Source organism: Buteo buteo, chromosome 6 (assembly GCF_964188355.1).
Source record: "Buteo buteo chromosome 6, bButBut1.hap1.1, whole genome shotgun sequence".
Lineage (NCBI taxonomy): Eukaryota > Metazoa > Chordata > Aves > Accipitriformes > Accipitridae > Buteo > Buteo buteo.
In genome coordinates this window covers 27220-43818 of record NC_134176.1, presented here as the reverse complement: position 1 = coordinate 43818, position 16599 = coordinate 27220, and positions in this window count along the sequence as shown.

The following is a 16599-nucleotide window of genomic DNA, read 5'->3' as shown; positions in this document are numbered from 1 at the left end:
CTTGGGCAGCTCAGCTGGCCAGGTGTCCCTCCGCGTTCTGTAACACGCACAAAAACCCCTAGTCCCATTATAACTGTGTACTTTGGAGAGAGATAATTTAATGGTATGTATTCAGAGCTGTGCAAGTTAAGGTAATGGAAAAGGAAAATCAAATACTTTTATAGTATAAGTATTTTTATTGGACGTATATAAACATGGGCACGCCTTTTTAGTGTAAAGTGAATGATTGAGATTTATTCTTTATTTTTCATTTTGCTCTTTGAAGTTTTCCACTTTGCTTTCAGCTTTATTCACCAAACGAGCAAGATGCAAAGCAGCAGCAGCAGCAACGCAAGGGCTGTAGCTGTTGTGGCGGATCCGTAAGCGTAGATTCTGATTGTGTACGACCTCATCCCGCAGCCTCCCAGGGTTATCTCCCTGCAGCAGTGCTGTAAGGAAGGGAGGAGACGTTTTCCAACACCGGCGAGAGCGTTTACTTGTATGCTAAGAAGGTGTTCAAAATGGTATCGATTAGCCTAAATGCTGATTTTAAGTGTTCAAATCGCTCTTAACTTTTAAAGGAGGTGGTGTATTTCGAGCTGACCTGTTTACCTGGAATCCTCCTTTAGCTCAGCGACTCTTCTTGTGCACCCCCAGCCTCTGCTGGCAGGGCGGTATGAGAAGCTGGAAGGTCCTTGACTTAGTATAAACACTGCTTAGCAACAACTACAGCATCGGGGTGTTGTCAACATTATTCTCATCCTAAATCTAAAATGGCCCTGTACCAGCTACTCGGAAGAAAATGAACTTTATTCCAGCTGAAGCCAGGACAACCCCAAACCCCCTGATTCTGGGTCTGCAATGGAAAAAAACAAACAAATCTGGGACTCCTGGGAAAGCCAAATCTGCCTGGATTTGTGCAGCTGGAAAGCAAAAAACCCACCCCATTTTCATGCACAAACCACACCCAAAAGATCACACCTTTTTATGTTGTGGAAAAGCACTGAAACACACCCCAAACTGAGTATTTTGAAAAAGCAAAAAACTCCCCAGTTTGGGGAAGATTGGGGGTGAAGCACAGGCAGTTTGAGGGGCGTTGCTGGGGGTCCTCCCAGTGTGGATGATCTGGTGTGGATGCTCTGTTGCGGGTTATCCCAGGTGAGTTACCTGCTGTGGATCACCCTGGGGTAGGTCATCCCTACCCGTGCCCCCCCATGCACCTCTGTACCCTCACCTACCCTCTCCCCAGCGTGTGTTTCTCCCCCATATATGCCCCCTGCTGCTCCAGCCCACCCCCTTCACCCATGCGAGTTTTTAACCCATGCGAGTTGTTTCCCCCTGCATTCCCTGCTCTCCTATCTCCTGCCCCCCCCCCACCCCCGCTTCGTTTCCCTCCTCCATATTCCACATCCCCCCCCCCCCCATCATCCGTCAGGCTCCAGACCCCTGGCATGCTGCCTGCACCCCATTCTCTGTCATTTTTTCTTCTTCTTTTCCTTACAAGTTGTTGTTGTTTCTTTTAAATGATTAAACTGTTTTTGTTGCAAGCCACGAGTTTTCTCACTTTCGCCCTTCTGATTGTCTCCCCGTCCCACTGGGGGCGGGGGAGCGAGTGAGCGGTCGCGTGGGGCTTTGTTGCTGGCTGGCGTTAAACCACGACACAAGGTGAGTTGCAAGCCCTGCCTGGCTAATGCTGGAGGCTCTCTATGTTCATCCTGCCATCTTGACGGGCCGTCCTTGTTCTTCATTGCCGCTTTATAGCGAGCGCCTCTCGCTCTGTAAGCGGCAGTACTGGGGCCGTGCAGGTACTGCGTGTTGCAGGCAGCAAAGGGCAATTGTGATGCTTGCTGGCAGGAGCGGCAAGGAGTGCGGAGCCACGCTCCTGTAGGGAGCAAAGATGGAACTTTGAGGGCTCTGCAGTCATCTGCTGAGGACTACTAATATCCCGGCAGGCCTCTTTGCTTTCCCTGCTTCGCGTCTAATTGCTTTGCACGCCGGGGGGCGGGGCGGTAAGGAACACCGTGCAGCATCTCTTTGATAAGAGTTGAGCCCCGCACAAGAAGCCTTGCGTGCGTGCAGGATTAGGAGAGCAGAGTTCTGACAGCACAGAGGTGAGGAAAAGTGCGCCCACCCCAACTGAGCCCCAGGGTCGCCAGGGTAGCGCTTGCTTGCAGGTGGGCCGCTGGCATCTGGTGCGCTGGGACACGGTGTTCCCTACTGAACAGAGCTGCCCCTCTGGCACAAAGCCCTCTGGCGCTCCCTTTGCACGGGGCGAGGGGCCGTGAGGGAGCCCAGGGGAGGAGGAGGTGAGGCGCTGGGGGGGTCGGGCCATGATCCCCTGTTCCTGCTGGGCTCTGGCTGTTGCAAATATTCTGGTAAAGAAATCAAAATTTAATCACTTAGAAGAGTTAGGTTTGATTAAGAAGTAAAATTGCGAAGCATAACGTATAGGATTGTTAAGTTCGAAACGTAGCCGTAGAAACTTTAGGAACTGTGTTACGCGTGACTCTAGGAACCTTAATATTGTTAAAGTTTGAAAGAGCTAACCCTAGAAACCTCACCAGGAGGTTACTGGTTTTTCTACATTCTGTTTCAGGAAACCAAGGAAACTGTCGTGGACACCAGTTTGCTGCTTGGAAACCCCCTTACCCTTCCCATCTCGATTTGAGGATCGAAGATGCCAGTCAGCAGAGCTAAGTGTAACTGACCAATGATTGTTTTTAAATAAGACTATTGATAAGGTTATATAATCAAAGGACCGATCATTATAAAGGTTAAATTAAAGAACGAGCATAGTATGCATTTTTACAGAAGGAGCTTAGGTAACAATGACCTGACAGAAAAAGTCTGTGAAAACTGGTGGATTTTGATACTAAGTGGGGCACGCCTTTGGAGGAGCGATCCCCTGTGTCCCCAGCGCTGCGATAAACAAAGTGCCCGCTTCTTAACTTCACGTTGGTGTTAAGGAGTTTTATTCTGGATTTTGGTAACGGTTTTGGCGACCCAGATGGGACCTTGTGAGTGAGACTGGACGAGATCGAGTGTCGATCGAACTCCGGCCGGCACCGAGGTATTCTCGGGGAGAACCGTCACCCTCGACTCGCAAAGCTCCTCGCAGCGTTCCCTGGAAAAAAGGTGAGGCGCCGCTGCTTTGGAATTTGTTTGGAAAGCCTGCCTGTGAGGCGTGGCGAAAGCTTCGCAGGGTTGGGGCTTGGAGGGTCCCCGTCTGCAGTGGAAGCCTAGGCGTCTGCCCGTAAGTCATAAGCGAAAGCTATTGCTGGGTTGGACTTTGTGTATTATTTGGGACAATTGTCATTTGCATTTGTTTGGTAGTTGGTATTTGAATGTATAGAAGTATAATGGCATTAGCAAAATTGTTTAAGAATAAGAGTGTAGGAAATGGAACTGCTGATGAAAAGATACTAAAAACATCACCGTTGGGATGTTTATTGGCACGTTGGGGTGAACTGCAGGAAAAATGGTAAACGAACAGAACTTTGAGTTACAATACTATATTGCAATTACTGTTGTTTTGTAGGAGAGAGAGTAAATGGAATAAGGTGCCATATGTAGATTTGTTCTTTTTAAGTGAACGTATCTGACGGGGACGGGAGGGGAGTCTCCCAGCAGAACCTCTGGTTACAGCTAAACCAGGAGAACAGAAAATTGAATTTGAATTGACACTAGAGTCACCTTTTCAGTTTTAAATACCTTAGAGGGAGAGTTAAGTTTTGAAGAAATTGGTGGTGTCGGTGCAACAAGTGAATGAGAAACTAGACCCTTCTTTAAATCTTTAACAATGAAATTAGGAAAGCAATGGGTTACTCAGCAGCTTTTGTGTTTGCCAAATTCTCCTAAACTCCTGTTAAGGAGAGATCTATTTGAGAACTTAGAGGCAGAAGTTAAATTAAAAAATGGAGAGATTAAAACTTCAATTCCAGAAATGAAACTAAACGTATCGAAGCAGTGGCTTTGTTGTTAACAGGATGGTTAGCAACAGCAGAAGATTATACCAGTCAAAGTCTAATGCTGTAATTCCAATCGTCTGGACTGGGAAGTTCCTGGTAAATCCAAAAAGCAGAACCTGTGAGAGTTGATTTAAAGCCAGGATGGAATCCGGTAAGAATTAAACAATACCCCCTAAGACCGGAAAGTCGGAAAGGGTTAGTAATGGTAATACAAACGTTTTTAAGATACAAATTGTTAACAGAATGTGAATCCAGATATAACACCCCGATCTTGCCTGTTAAAAGGCTAATGAAAAAGATGGTAGATTAGTTCAAGACCTCCTCAGAGCAATAAATCAAATAGTACAAGATATTCATCCGGTACTAGCAAATCCTTATACTTTGTTAGCAATCCTAGCGGAGAAACAAGAATGGTTCACAGTGTTAGACCGAAAAGACGCCTTTTTCCGTATTCCCTTGGATCCCAATAGTCAAGAGGTTTTTGCTTTGGAATGGGAAAATCCTGAGACTGGGAGAAAAACACAATATACGTGGACAGTCTTGCCTCAAGGCTTTAAGAATAGTCTTACCATTTTTGGAAATCAATTGGCACGAGAATTGGAGATTTGGAAGAAAGAAAATAATCAAGAAATCTTGCCGAAATATATGGATGATCTGTTAATTGTAGCTGAGACGGAAGAACAATGCACAAAGTTAACTATTAACTTTTTGAACTTTTGGGGAATCGGTGGATATCGAGCGTCAAAAGAAAAAAACCAAATAACCCAGAAAGAAGAAACTTATGTAAATGAGTTTTAAAATCCTAAAAGGGCAGAGACAATTGGGAACTGAGAGAAAAGAGGCAATTTGTTGTCTCCCTGAACCTAAGACTAAAAAAATTAATGAGGAGCGTTTCCGGGAATGCTTGAGTAGTGTCACCTGTAGATGATAAACTGTGGCTTGCTGGCCTGACCTTTATAGGAGAAGCTCAAAACCTCAAACAATGGATTGGACCGATGCCGAGAAAGCTACTTTCCAAGAATTGAAACAGGCTGTAATAGGGGTGCCAGCCCTAGGCCTGCCAGATCTCACAAAGACACTTGAACTTTTTGCTCGTGAAAGAAGAGGTACAGCTCTGGGTATCCTGGCCCAATATTTAGGGCCAAGTGGGCGAGCTGTGGCCTACTTCTCGAAGCGCTTAGATAATGTGAGTCTGGGATGCTCTGGTCATCTGAGAGCCGTCGCTGCAACTGTGCTACTGATCCAGGAAGCTCATAAGTTTAACCTGAGGACAAAGGATTACCGTACGTTTCCCATATGATAACTGTTGTGCTAAAACAGAAAGGGGGGCATTGGGTATCCCCTAGCAGGATGCTGAAATACCAAGTGGTGTTGCTGGAACAAGATGATGTTTACCTAGAAACTACTACCACCGTTAACCCTGTTGCGTTTTCAACAACTGCTCAAGGTAAAGGAGAACTGGAACGTGACTGCTTGCAGACAATCAAAAGAGTTTACTCCAGCTGACTGGATCTCTGAGATGTGCCGCTAGAAGAAACAGATTGGGAACTACATGCCGACGGAAGCGGTTCCACCTGTGAAGGAAAACGTTTATCAAGATAGACAATAACTACTGAGGAGGTAATTGCATTGCCAACTTTGCCTTCGACGATATCTGCCCAAAAGGCTGAATTGATAGCTCTTATTTGAGCTCTGGAACTAAGTCAAGGAAGGCGAGTCAACAGGACAGACTCAAAGTATGCTTTTGGAGTAGTACGCGCACATGGAGCGATGCGGAGAGAAAGAGGACTGCTACCTACACAAGGAACCACCATTCAGCACGCAGAACAAATACTGGAATTGTTAGAAACCATTCAAAAACCAACAGCAGTCACGATAATGCACTGTAAAGCACATCAGTTAGGTAAGACCGGTCCGAACGCAGGTAACCGACTGGCCGATAAAGCTGCTAAAGAGGCTGTGGAAAAAGGCATCCTAGTACTAGTTCCAGAGAAAAGTATAAAATTGCCTAAAGAAACTCCAAATTATAACGAAAAAGATGAAGAATTAATTATTAGATTGCAGGCTAACAAAATGAAACAGGATAGGCTGTAACACCGACAGGTCAAATAATAGTCCCACCCACAATAATAAGAGAAATTGCCCAAGCTGAATATCACGAAGTATATCGGGGAACAGAAAGCGAAATATGACAAAGATTGCTTAAACAATTAGAAACGGATGTGAAATTTATATATAAAATTATCCCCGAATCAGTAATACGATCATCTTTGGGATTATTAAAGAAGGAAATTTTTTTAGGAGAATATTAGCAAATTGATTTTATAGAATTGCCTTGAAAAGAAGGATCTATCCTAGTTTTAGTTGATATCTTTACTGGGTGGCCCGAGGCTTTCCCTTGTCGCACCAACAAAGCAAGGGAAGTAGTCAAAGTCTTGCTCAAAGAGATAATACCAAAATGTGGGGTGCCTGTAAGAATGTCATCTGACAATGGCCCTCATTTTATAGCAAAGATTAGGAGACGAGTTGAGCAAAGTATTATCTATAGATTGAGACTATCACACCCCACATAGACCACAAGCAAGTGGGGGGGGCGGGGGGGGAGAGAGAGAATGAACTATACCCTTAAGCAACAGTCGAGTAAAATTTGTCAGGAAACCTCACTCACATGGGTTAAAGCATTACCCATGGCTCTATTAAGAATCAGAGTATAGCCAGAAGAGAAAGAAAATTGAAGTCATTATGAAATGTTGTATGAAACACCATATCAAGAGTCCTATGTTCTGAGCATCTTGAGTGCCTTTGGAGATATGTTTTTAAAAGGTGTTATGATTTCTTTAAGCAATTCTTTTCAGGAACTTTGTTAGTATGTCTCCACAGCTGGACCCTTAGAATTGGACGTAGCAGCGCTTCCCTTCCGACCAGGAGATTGAATATATATAAAATCACTGAGAAGTGGAAAGGGTCGTATCGAGTCATTTTAACAACCCTTAGAGCAGTAAAGGTCTGGGAGAAGAACCTTGGCTTCATTATTCAAGAATAAAGAAAGCACCAACAAGAAATTGGAAGTCTAAAGAAACTGGCCCTTTAAACCTGAAAATCTATAAGTAAGTTTCACGTTATCTATTTGGGAAAACAGCTGTGTAAAGTTTATACTATTGGGGTTGCTATTAGGAATATTGTCGAGGGCAGTAATCTTTTTGTGTGTTTATAGGGCTTATGTGGGTTTTTTTGAGGGGTTCTAAACATGAGATAAACAAAATGAAACAATTATTGTTTGAGCTATTAATCTTGATATTAACCATTTTTGTAATTTGGTTTAAAAAAAAAAATCTAGTTTTGTAACTGATTCAAAGTTTTGTAAAGACAGAAAATTGAACCTCAGTAACAGCCTGCCTTCCGATTCCAAAGTCAGATGAAAATCGAGTTCCGTGGAGAATATTGACATTGAATTTAACCAAAACTTGAGAACAGATGTAGAACAATGAGAATCATTTTAGCAAATTAAATGGGATGGATTTAAAAGGCAATTATTTTTTTAACATTTGAAAGAAGGAATTATAGCATTGTGAATTATAACATTACCAAACCATCCACCTCATGGACAAAAGAATTAATTTACTCGCCCTTCGGGAGAAACTTGTACAGGCACCCCTTGGGGCTGTCAGTTGCCAAAACCGTAGAGACAAGTGCAGGAAGGAACTTGGCATCATATTTGAAATATAAAACGCTGTTTAGAATTTACTGGAGTTCCAGGATCCTTGTTAGAGCTACCCAGTGTCGGGACCATCTATGGAAATTTAGACTGCTTTAGACAACCAGAGAAAAATCACACATCCTAAAGAGAGCTGTATGAAAGTTTATACTTGCAGCTCCTCTGACCCCAAAACTCCAAAGACTTTCTCTAGTAGCTAAAGCTCTAAGATGGGGATGTATTTGTAGAAAGTATAATAATATTTTAAATGATCTTTGGTCCCCTCTTAATGACGGAAAAAATTTAGCTTGGAGTTGACTGTATTAAAGGACAGGTGAAAAGTTCAGGGTTAACTGTTTGGGTGACTAGTGATGATATATGATCTGTTCTAAGTTACGACGTAAATTTGTACACCAGCCCAGGGATAATCCAATCAAGGTTTATTGTAGCAACCAACAAGCAGGCCAAACAGCGCTGGGTGGCCAGGGAGTCTCCACTCCACCAACGGCGCACACTTGATGTGGTAACGTGTTTCACAGTTAAACAGTTAAGTGTTACATATGTATGGGAATTCCAGGTAGGCTTATACATATTCATGACTTACTCCTGCTTTGCATTAAAATTAATTCCACGAGGTATTGTAATTAATTCCAAGAGGTATTATAATTAGTTCCATGGGGACACTCCCTCAAGTTTATCTATCCAAGCCACGGATTTGGCCTTGGCCAGTTTCTGGGACCAGTTCCTTATTTTCTCAGGAAACTGCTCTTGAGGAGCTATATGATAAGGTAATCAAGACTGGCACATCCTGCTTACTTAGCTCAATATCTAGTTTCTGCACTTGTTACTGGGGTTATTACAGTTAAAAGCAGCTTAGTTACGAAGTTGTAGAGATCAATATATTTTGACAATCAACAGGTTTGATTAACAAATTGGTTATGCAAAGTTTATTATGTGATCCACTCACCTTTTCATGAAAGAGAAAAGCAAATCGTGGACTTTAGACTTAATAACTCTATCTTCTCTGGACGAAATCTCCCTTATGGCCTCGCTGGTGGACCTGGGTAAATGGAAAAGATGATACCTAGCACTCACCAAGTCTTAGAACTAAAATAAGATGGGTATTAAAATTGTATTTTGACTGCAGTTAACACCTCTTCCAAATCAGATGACTCTTGACATCTTTCATTTAGTCATGGAAGTGCCTCCTGCTTAACTTCCTATGGGTGTTGAGGAGTTTTATTCTGTGTTTCGGTCCCCCAGCTGTGGGCTGGGGCTGGAGGAGCTGCAGCTGCGGGCAGTGAGGCTGATGGGGCTGGCCCCTCCCTGGAAAGGGGGGCTGCCGGGGGAGGGGCTGGGGCGGGGCCGGTGGGAGCCGAGGCAGGAGCGGAGCGGTGGCTGGGCTGTGGCTGCCCCTCGGGAGAAGGTGAGCAGGGCCGGGCACCCCTCGGACTGCGAACGTCGTGAAGCGGGGGTGGCCCGGGGGAGGTGGGAGCTGGCGCTGCCGAGGCCGGGGGGGAGGCCTGGGGGCTCACAGGGGCGCTCGGAGCACGTGGGGGGGGGGGGGGAGAGGCCTGGGGGCTCACAGGGCGGCTGGGAGAACGTGCGCGCGCGGGGGGGGGGGGGAGAGGCCTGGGGGCTCACGCGGCGGCTGGGAGACCGTGCGCGCGGGGGAGGGGGGGGCCGGGCCCCGTGGCGGGGCTGCGCAATCGCCCAGCGGGTCCCAGGGAAAGCCCCGAGGAGGACGGCGGGGTCCGTGTCGCACGCACAGAGCAGCAGCGGGGCCGTGCCGTGGCGGAGCGGCGGCGGGTGCTGCCCGGAGCCGGGCGGGGGGGGCCGCGTCGCGGCGGAGTGGCGGCGGAGGGCGCTGGCCGGAGCCGGGCGGGGGGGGCCGCGGCGGCGGCGGGCGCTGGCTGGAGCCGGGCGGGGGGGGCCGCGTCGCGGCGGAGTGGCGGCGGCGGGCGCTGGCCGGAGCCGGGCGGGGGGGGCCGCGGCGGCGGGGGGTACTGCCCGGAGCCGGGCGGGGGGGGCCGCGCCGCGGCGGAGGGGCGCTGCCGGGAGCCGGAGCCGGGCAGGGGGGGCCGCGGAGCGGCGGCGGCGGGAACGCCTCGGAGCGGGGCTGGGGGCTTGGCGGGAACTGCGGCTGCGCCGGCGTGGGGGTGTGCGGAAACGGAAGCGGCGTCCCCTCGGGGTCAGGCAGCAGGGCGGGCTGCCTCCCGGGGCATGCTGGGAGCTGTAGTTTTCGCGGACTCGGCGGCCGGGCGGCAGCGTGGCTCTGGGGCGCGGCGTAGTCCTTGCTTTCGCCGCGGCCCCCGGAGTCCGACTAGGTCAGACTCAGGAGCGTTGCCGGTTTCCCGTGGTTTTCCGCGGGCTTCCCGCTGCGCCGGCTCCCCGACCAGCCGTGCGGATGCGCCGCCCGGGCGCATGCGCCGCCCTGCGTGTGGGGCAGCCCGGCGTTCGCTCGCCGGCTCCGGTCCCTCTGGCGCATGCGCCGTCCCCGGGAGCAGCGTGGTGGCACGCAGTGGGCAAGCGCTGGGACCGCGGGTGAGGTGAGCGATCCCCTCCGGCGGGGACGGTGGCGGGGGGTGCCTCCTGCCTGCCGGCCGCCCGGAGCTGGCAGGATGGGAAGCTGTGAAGCAGCCGCTGCGGCAGGCTCCCGGTCCGCCGAGGCGAGCCGGGCCAGGGCTGCGCCGGGCATTTCTCCGAGAGCCGATAGAAGGGAAGAGGGGACGGAGGCAGGCACCCCCCAGGCGCAGCCAGCAGGCGCCTCCCCGAGTCGCCAGAGCTCCCCTGGCGCCTTCCCCCGGCCCCGCTCAGCCCGTGCGGCTGCCCCCAGCTCCAGCCCCTCCCCTGAAGCCTGTGCTGTAGCCACAGGCAGCCCCCGAGCCCTGTCGTGAGGGCAGCAAGCTGGCCCTCCGATGTTCTCGAGTCTCCCTGAACGTGGGTGCCGTTAGCAGCGGCGCGGGGAACGAGCGGCGTCTGCGGAAGCCCCTGTGGAAGGAAGGGCTCCGGCCAGGGTCGAGCTACGCTAATAACGGTCACTGCTGCCTCTTTCCCTCTCCCAGAGGCCACGCTGTGAGTGCGGTTGTCCGCTCATCCCCAGGGATGCCTGCAGCAGCCTCAGGCTCGCGTGGGCTGTCTCTGCCTGGCCTCCCTCTCCTCGCGGCGCAGGAGCACAGAGGGACAGGCGTAGCGCTTACTGGCTGTGGACAGGAGCTGCTGAAGCTGGAGAGGCCACAGAAAGGTAAAGAAGAAGAAACGGAAGACCATCTGTCTGGCAGCTGCCTCCTGCTGCAGGCAAGAGAGAGCCTGCCTCTCTGGGTGTGGGAGGATCCCTCCTCGTAGTCCACAGCAGGTCAGACCGCCAGGGTCTGTGTGCATGACCAGCAGCATGGTACGGCCATGTAGTGAGCGAGCGAGCGAGGCTACGTGTCTAGGGGGCGTCATCTCGTAAGAGCTGTGAGGCGCTCGTGCGTTCCGTTATGCAGAGGACAGCCAAGCGACTGGAGTTACAGAAGAGGAAGGCAGGAGAGGAGAAAGAAGTATCTGAACTGGCAAGGTCTCCTGGCAGCTCCAAGAGCGAGAGCTGTGGTTTAAATTCCTTTCTCTGTCCTGTATTCTGGATACACTTTTACTTTCTTAGATTCTCTTGTTCCAGGTCCCTGTCACTATGTTTTAACTTCTTCCCTCACTGTCCCATAGCCCATTGTTGTCTTTATTATTCTTTCTTTGTCTGGTTCCCTGTCCCTATTCTTTATTTTCCCTCTCTCTCCCCTTTAGACCATCAGTGTTTTTGATATTTCTCAGTCTCTCTCATCTACCTCACTGTCCCCTTTTTTAATTCTTTCTTCTGCCCTATGGCTCATCACTAGTATTTGTTTTTCTCCATCTCTCTGTCTGGTACCCTCTCCCTTTTTATTAGTTTCTCCTCTCAGTCCTGTAGCCTATTGCTACCCCGCTCCCCCTGCCCCATCTCTCTCTGTCTCCCTTTTCCTACTTTTCAATCTCTCCTCTCTGCCCTGTAGCCGATCACTGTTGTAGTGAGTTTGTGTGGCAAGCTGGGGCAGGGGAGTGGGCAAGGGCTGCAGGGGTGGGTTCTGTGAGAAGACAGCAGGACTTGTCCCCATGTTGGGCACAGCCAGTTCCAGCTCCAAGATGGAGCTGCTACTGGTCAAAGCTGAGCCAACCAGCAACACTGGTAGCACCTCTGTGATATTTAAGAAGGGCTAAAAAAATGCTGTGCAGAAGCTGTCAGTCCTGCAAACACCCAAGGTTGGTGCAGAAGGAAAAGGAGGAGGTGATCCAGGTCCTAAAGTAGATTCCCCTGCAGCGAAGACCATGGTGACACAGGCTGTACCCCTGCAACCCATGGAGGTCCATGGCAGAGCAGATATCCACCTGCAGCCGATGGGGAACCCCTCGCCAGAGCAGGCGGATGCACCCAAAGGGGAGGCTGTGACGCTGTGGAGAGGAGCCCACACTGGAGCAGGTTTTCTGGCAGGCCCTGTGGCCCCATGGGAGTGACACCACACTGGAACAGAAGAAGAACATGAAGAAGGAAGGAGCAGCAGAGGCAACTTGTGATGAATGATTGCAACCCCCCGCTCCCTCTCCCCCTGTGCTGCTCGGTAGGAGGAGGTAGAGAAGTCAGGAGCGAAGATGAGCCCAGAAAAAAAAGAGAGGGGTGGGGGGAAGGTGTTTTTCAGATTTGCTCATATTTCTCATTATTGTACTCTGATTTTGACTGACAAAGTATTTTCCCCAAGTTGAGTCTGTTTTGCCTGTGACAGTAATTGGTGAGTGATCTCTTTGTCCTTATCTTGACCCACAAGCTTTTTTGTTGTATTTTCTACCCTCCTGTCTTGTTGAGGAGGAGGAATGATAGAGTGGCTTGGTGGACACTCGTCAGCCAGGCAAGGTCAACCCACCACAGTTTCCTTCTATCAGGCTCCCTGTTCCTGTTTTTTAAATCTTGCCTATGTTTCTTGTATATCATCAGTTTTGAAACTTCCTGTCTCTCCATCCCTATTTAAATTCTTGCATGTTTCTTAAACCCAGTTGCTTTTAAAATTTTCTTGCTACTTTTCCCTCTCTTTGTCTCCCTGACCTTACTTTAATTTCTCGCCTGTTTCTTGTACCCTGTTGCTTTTCAAATTTCGTTCTTAACGTCTCCCTCTACGCAGCTTCACGTACCTACTTTTTGATTCTTGTACTCTGTTGCTTTCAAAATTTTCTTTCTGTTTCCTTCTATCCATCTCCCTGTCTCTAGTTCTTAACTCTTCCCTCTCTGTCCTGTACACTGTCACTTCTTACATTTTCTTTCTACATCTCCCTCTTTCTACATCTCCCTGTGCCTGTTTGTTAGTTCTTGCCTATGCTTCTTGTATGCTGTTGCTTTTTAAAATTTTTCTCTCTACCTGGCTCCCTGTTTCTTTTTTCTAGTTCTTGCTGTTTCTTCTCCTGTATCACTTGAGAATGTTTCCCTGTCCCTTGTCCTGTGTTTATCTTCCTGTCCTGCCAGTCTCTTCCCCTTCTCTCCCCTGCTTCCTATTATTTATTCCTCCATCTCCATCTCTGTTGTTCTGCTCAGTCTCTCTGCTCTTCTCTCTGTACACCGTTTTCCTGCTTCTTGCCCCTCTCTTGTTCCCAGCATCCAATTTCCTGGCTCCCTGTCTTGCACGCCTGTGTCCCTCTGTCCTTCCTCCTGCTTTTCTCTTCCCTTTTATCCCCCCATCCTGCTGCCTTTGGGCACTGAGCCTTGTAGCCAACTTATTGCCAGGATTTCTTATATGCCAGGAATTCTTATCTTAATGAATACATTTTTCCTGCCTCCTCTGTCTCCCTGGATGTGGCTAGGTGCAGGGGCAGGGATGATGTGCTGTGGGGCTTTGGCAATGGCCCCTGTTCCTGATGGGCTCCAGCTGGAGCTGGGATGGCCCCAGGTTTGGCCAGTGAGGCTGAGGATGGGGCTGGCCCTGCTGTGTGAAGGGGCTCCAGCTGTAAAGGGGGCTGCCTGGGCAGGGGAACTGGCTGAGGAGGGAGTGCAGGGGGGTCTGGCTGGTAGGTGCCTGCAGCAAGGAATGGCCAGTCCCTGTGGCAAGGAAGGATCCCTCTGAGCTGTCCCTAGCCTTTGTTGGCTACATGCGTGAGCCACCATGTATCAAAGCAAGCCTTGTGGATGAGGAGCATCGAGGCATCCGCTGCGTGCTGCCGAGTACGTGAGGGTCAGGCAGCCGGCACTGGGGAGGAGGAAGGGGCAGAGGCAGAGAGAGAAGCATTGGGGTGGTGAAGGTCTCCTGCCAGCACCAGGAGCTGTGGTGAGTCGCAAGTCCTCTCCTCTACATCCTGGCCCACCTCTGCCTCCCTTCTTTAGACATCTGCTTGCCTCCCTTCCTCTGTCTCCCTCTCTGCCTGCCCACCTATGTGTATGGCTCCTCAAAACTTGTTATTCTTCTGTCAACTCTGCCCAGTACCCTGTTGCCTTTTAAATTTTTCATATGCCTCTCTCTAACCAGCTGCTTGTCCCTGTTTTTTATTTTTTCTGCGCTGCCTTGTACCCCATTACTTTGAAAATTTAATTTCTATGTCTTCCCCTTTCTGTCTCCCTGACCCTGTATTTTAATTCCTCCCTCTCTGTCCTGTACCCAGTTGCTTGAGACTGGCTGGGCATCGGTCAGTTGGTGGTGAGCAATTGTTTTCATCTGCTGTTTTTTTTTTCCTCGTACAATTTTTTTTAAAAAAAGGTCTTTTTAATTATTAAACTTTTTATATCAACCCATGAGTTTCTCACATTTACCCTCTCGATTCTCCCCCTATCCCACTGTGGGGGAGTAAGCGAGCAGCTGTATGGTACTTAGTTGCCAGCCAGGGTTAAACAACAATGCTACATCTACTTTTATGAAGCTGCCTATTGCTATTTTTTAATTATTTCCTGTCTGTTGTGTACCCTGTTGCTTTGAAAATTTGCTTTCTATGTCTGCTTTTATCCAGTTCACTGTCTTTATTTTTTATTTTTTTCCTCTCTGTCCTGTGCCCCTGTGTCACTTCTAAATTTCCTTCATATTTCTCAGTTTTAGTTCACTGTGGCTATTTTAAATTTTTTTTTGTCCTGTACCCAATCACTTCTTAAATTTTCCCTCTATGTCTACTTGTATCGAGCTGTGTATCACTGTTTTTTAATTCTTTCCTCACTATTGTGTACCCCGTTGCTTTTTACTTTTTCTTTCTATGTCTACTTTAACCTATTCACTGTCTTTAAGTTGTTCCTGTCTGTCATGTAGCCCATCACCTTTTAAATTTTCTTCCTATGTCTGTTTGTTTAATAAGCTGTCCCCATGTTTTAATCCTTTTGTCTCTGTCACATACCCTGTTGTGCTGGTTTTGGGTGGGATTGAGTTAATTTTCTTCCCAGTAGCTAGTATGGGGCTACATTTTGGATTTGTGCTGAAAACAGTGTTGATAACACAGGAATGTTTTTCTTATTGCTATTCATAAAGTAGTTCTGGTAGAAGTTAGGTGGTATGCACAGTCTTGTTAGAAATGAAGCATAACCCCAGAGTGTTTTGGCTTTTTTATAGGAAACGAAAGCACATCAATTTTGATAACAACATTGTCATTGCATTTAATGAGCTAGTTTCTTACCTAGTTTAGAAGGGCATCTATCGTTTTCTATGTACACGCCAGAAAAATTAATTTTAATTCCCTACCCAGTCCTATTGCTGATGCAATAGGTGTAGCTATAGTACAGGAGCAAGTAGTGTCATTTCCTGGAGGGGTTACTTTGTCTGTTCAGGGCTTTGCTTGCTGTAAATTTAAGGCAGGTGAGAACAGTGCTGCTGCTCCTCCAGCTGACTCTTATAACTTCTGGTGGTTTGCCCTTCCCCTTTCCCAGGTGATTGCACTAAGGGTGGTGGGCGGAGGCTCAGAGTATTTGAGCCACAGCCTCTGCTGAGGGAGCTCATTGTGCTCCTGGGTTTCTCTGGTGTTGGTGCTCAGCTCTTCCTTGAGTCCTTTGCAGCTTTGGAGCTGGCTCAGCCCTTTGGGAAGAGGAGTCTGCCTGAGGTAAGAGCTTCAGGACCAGTCAAGGTTCAGCAGCATGTGTGGTAGCAAGTAACACTTGTATGCAGCTTTTTTTTGTTTCCCTTTCCTTTCTTTTTTTCAGGTCAGTAATTTTGTTTTGAGTGTTCAGGGGTAGAAAGATGGTTTAATAGTATGCATAGTTTGTTGGGTTTTTTTTTTTTTTTTTAATTCTTCATGCATTGTGTTTTCCTGGAATTCCCAGCTTTATTGAAAAAGGAACGTGTTCTTTTTTTCACCAGTTCTGCTGTATGCTGTGTAAGTTGCTGATATCTCTCTTAACGGGACCGATGGTGACATTGTTTAGCAGGGGTTAAGGTGAGTGTCTTGTATGCATCTGTATATGGAGTTTTAGTATTTCTGAAGCAAGCAGAAGGGCCGTGAGGCACAGTGCCCTTCAGGGTTTGGGATGCCTTTCCTCATTGCCCACGGAATGCCACGTTGTCCCTAGAATCTTTGCAGTTTATGGCAGGCCCTTTGTAGATTACAAGCTTTGGGACTTGACTTTATTTTGTGGGCATGTAGCAGAGCTCAGAGTCTCTGGGAAGCTGTAGGTTAGGAGGTGCCCCTAGAATTTGGGATGTGGCTCAGAAGAGCGGCTCCTGAGGAGTAGCCACTGAAGGGGGTTCGGGGGTGCGAATCGAGGGCAGGAGGTGTCAGGAAGCAGTGGGGTTCCTTTCCTGACAGTTGAGTAGAAGAAAAGGGGTTTCTAAAGTTTTGGGACTGCTGGGGAAAGGGAGGAGGGTTCACCAGCCCTTCTCAGAGGAGTTTTGCAGTTGGATTTGGATGTCATAGAATCGTAGAATGGTTTGGGTTGGAAGGGACCATACAGATCCTCTAACTCCACCCCCCCCCTTCCCCCCCGCCCCGCAATGGGTAGGG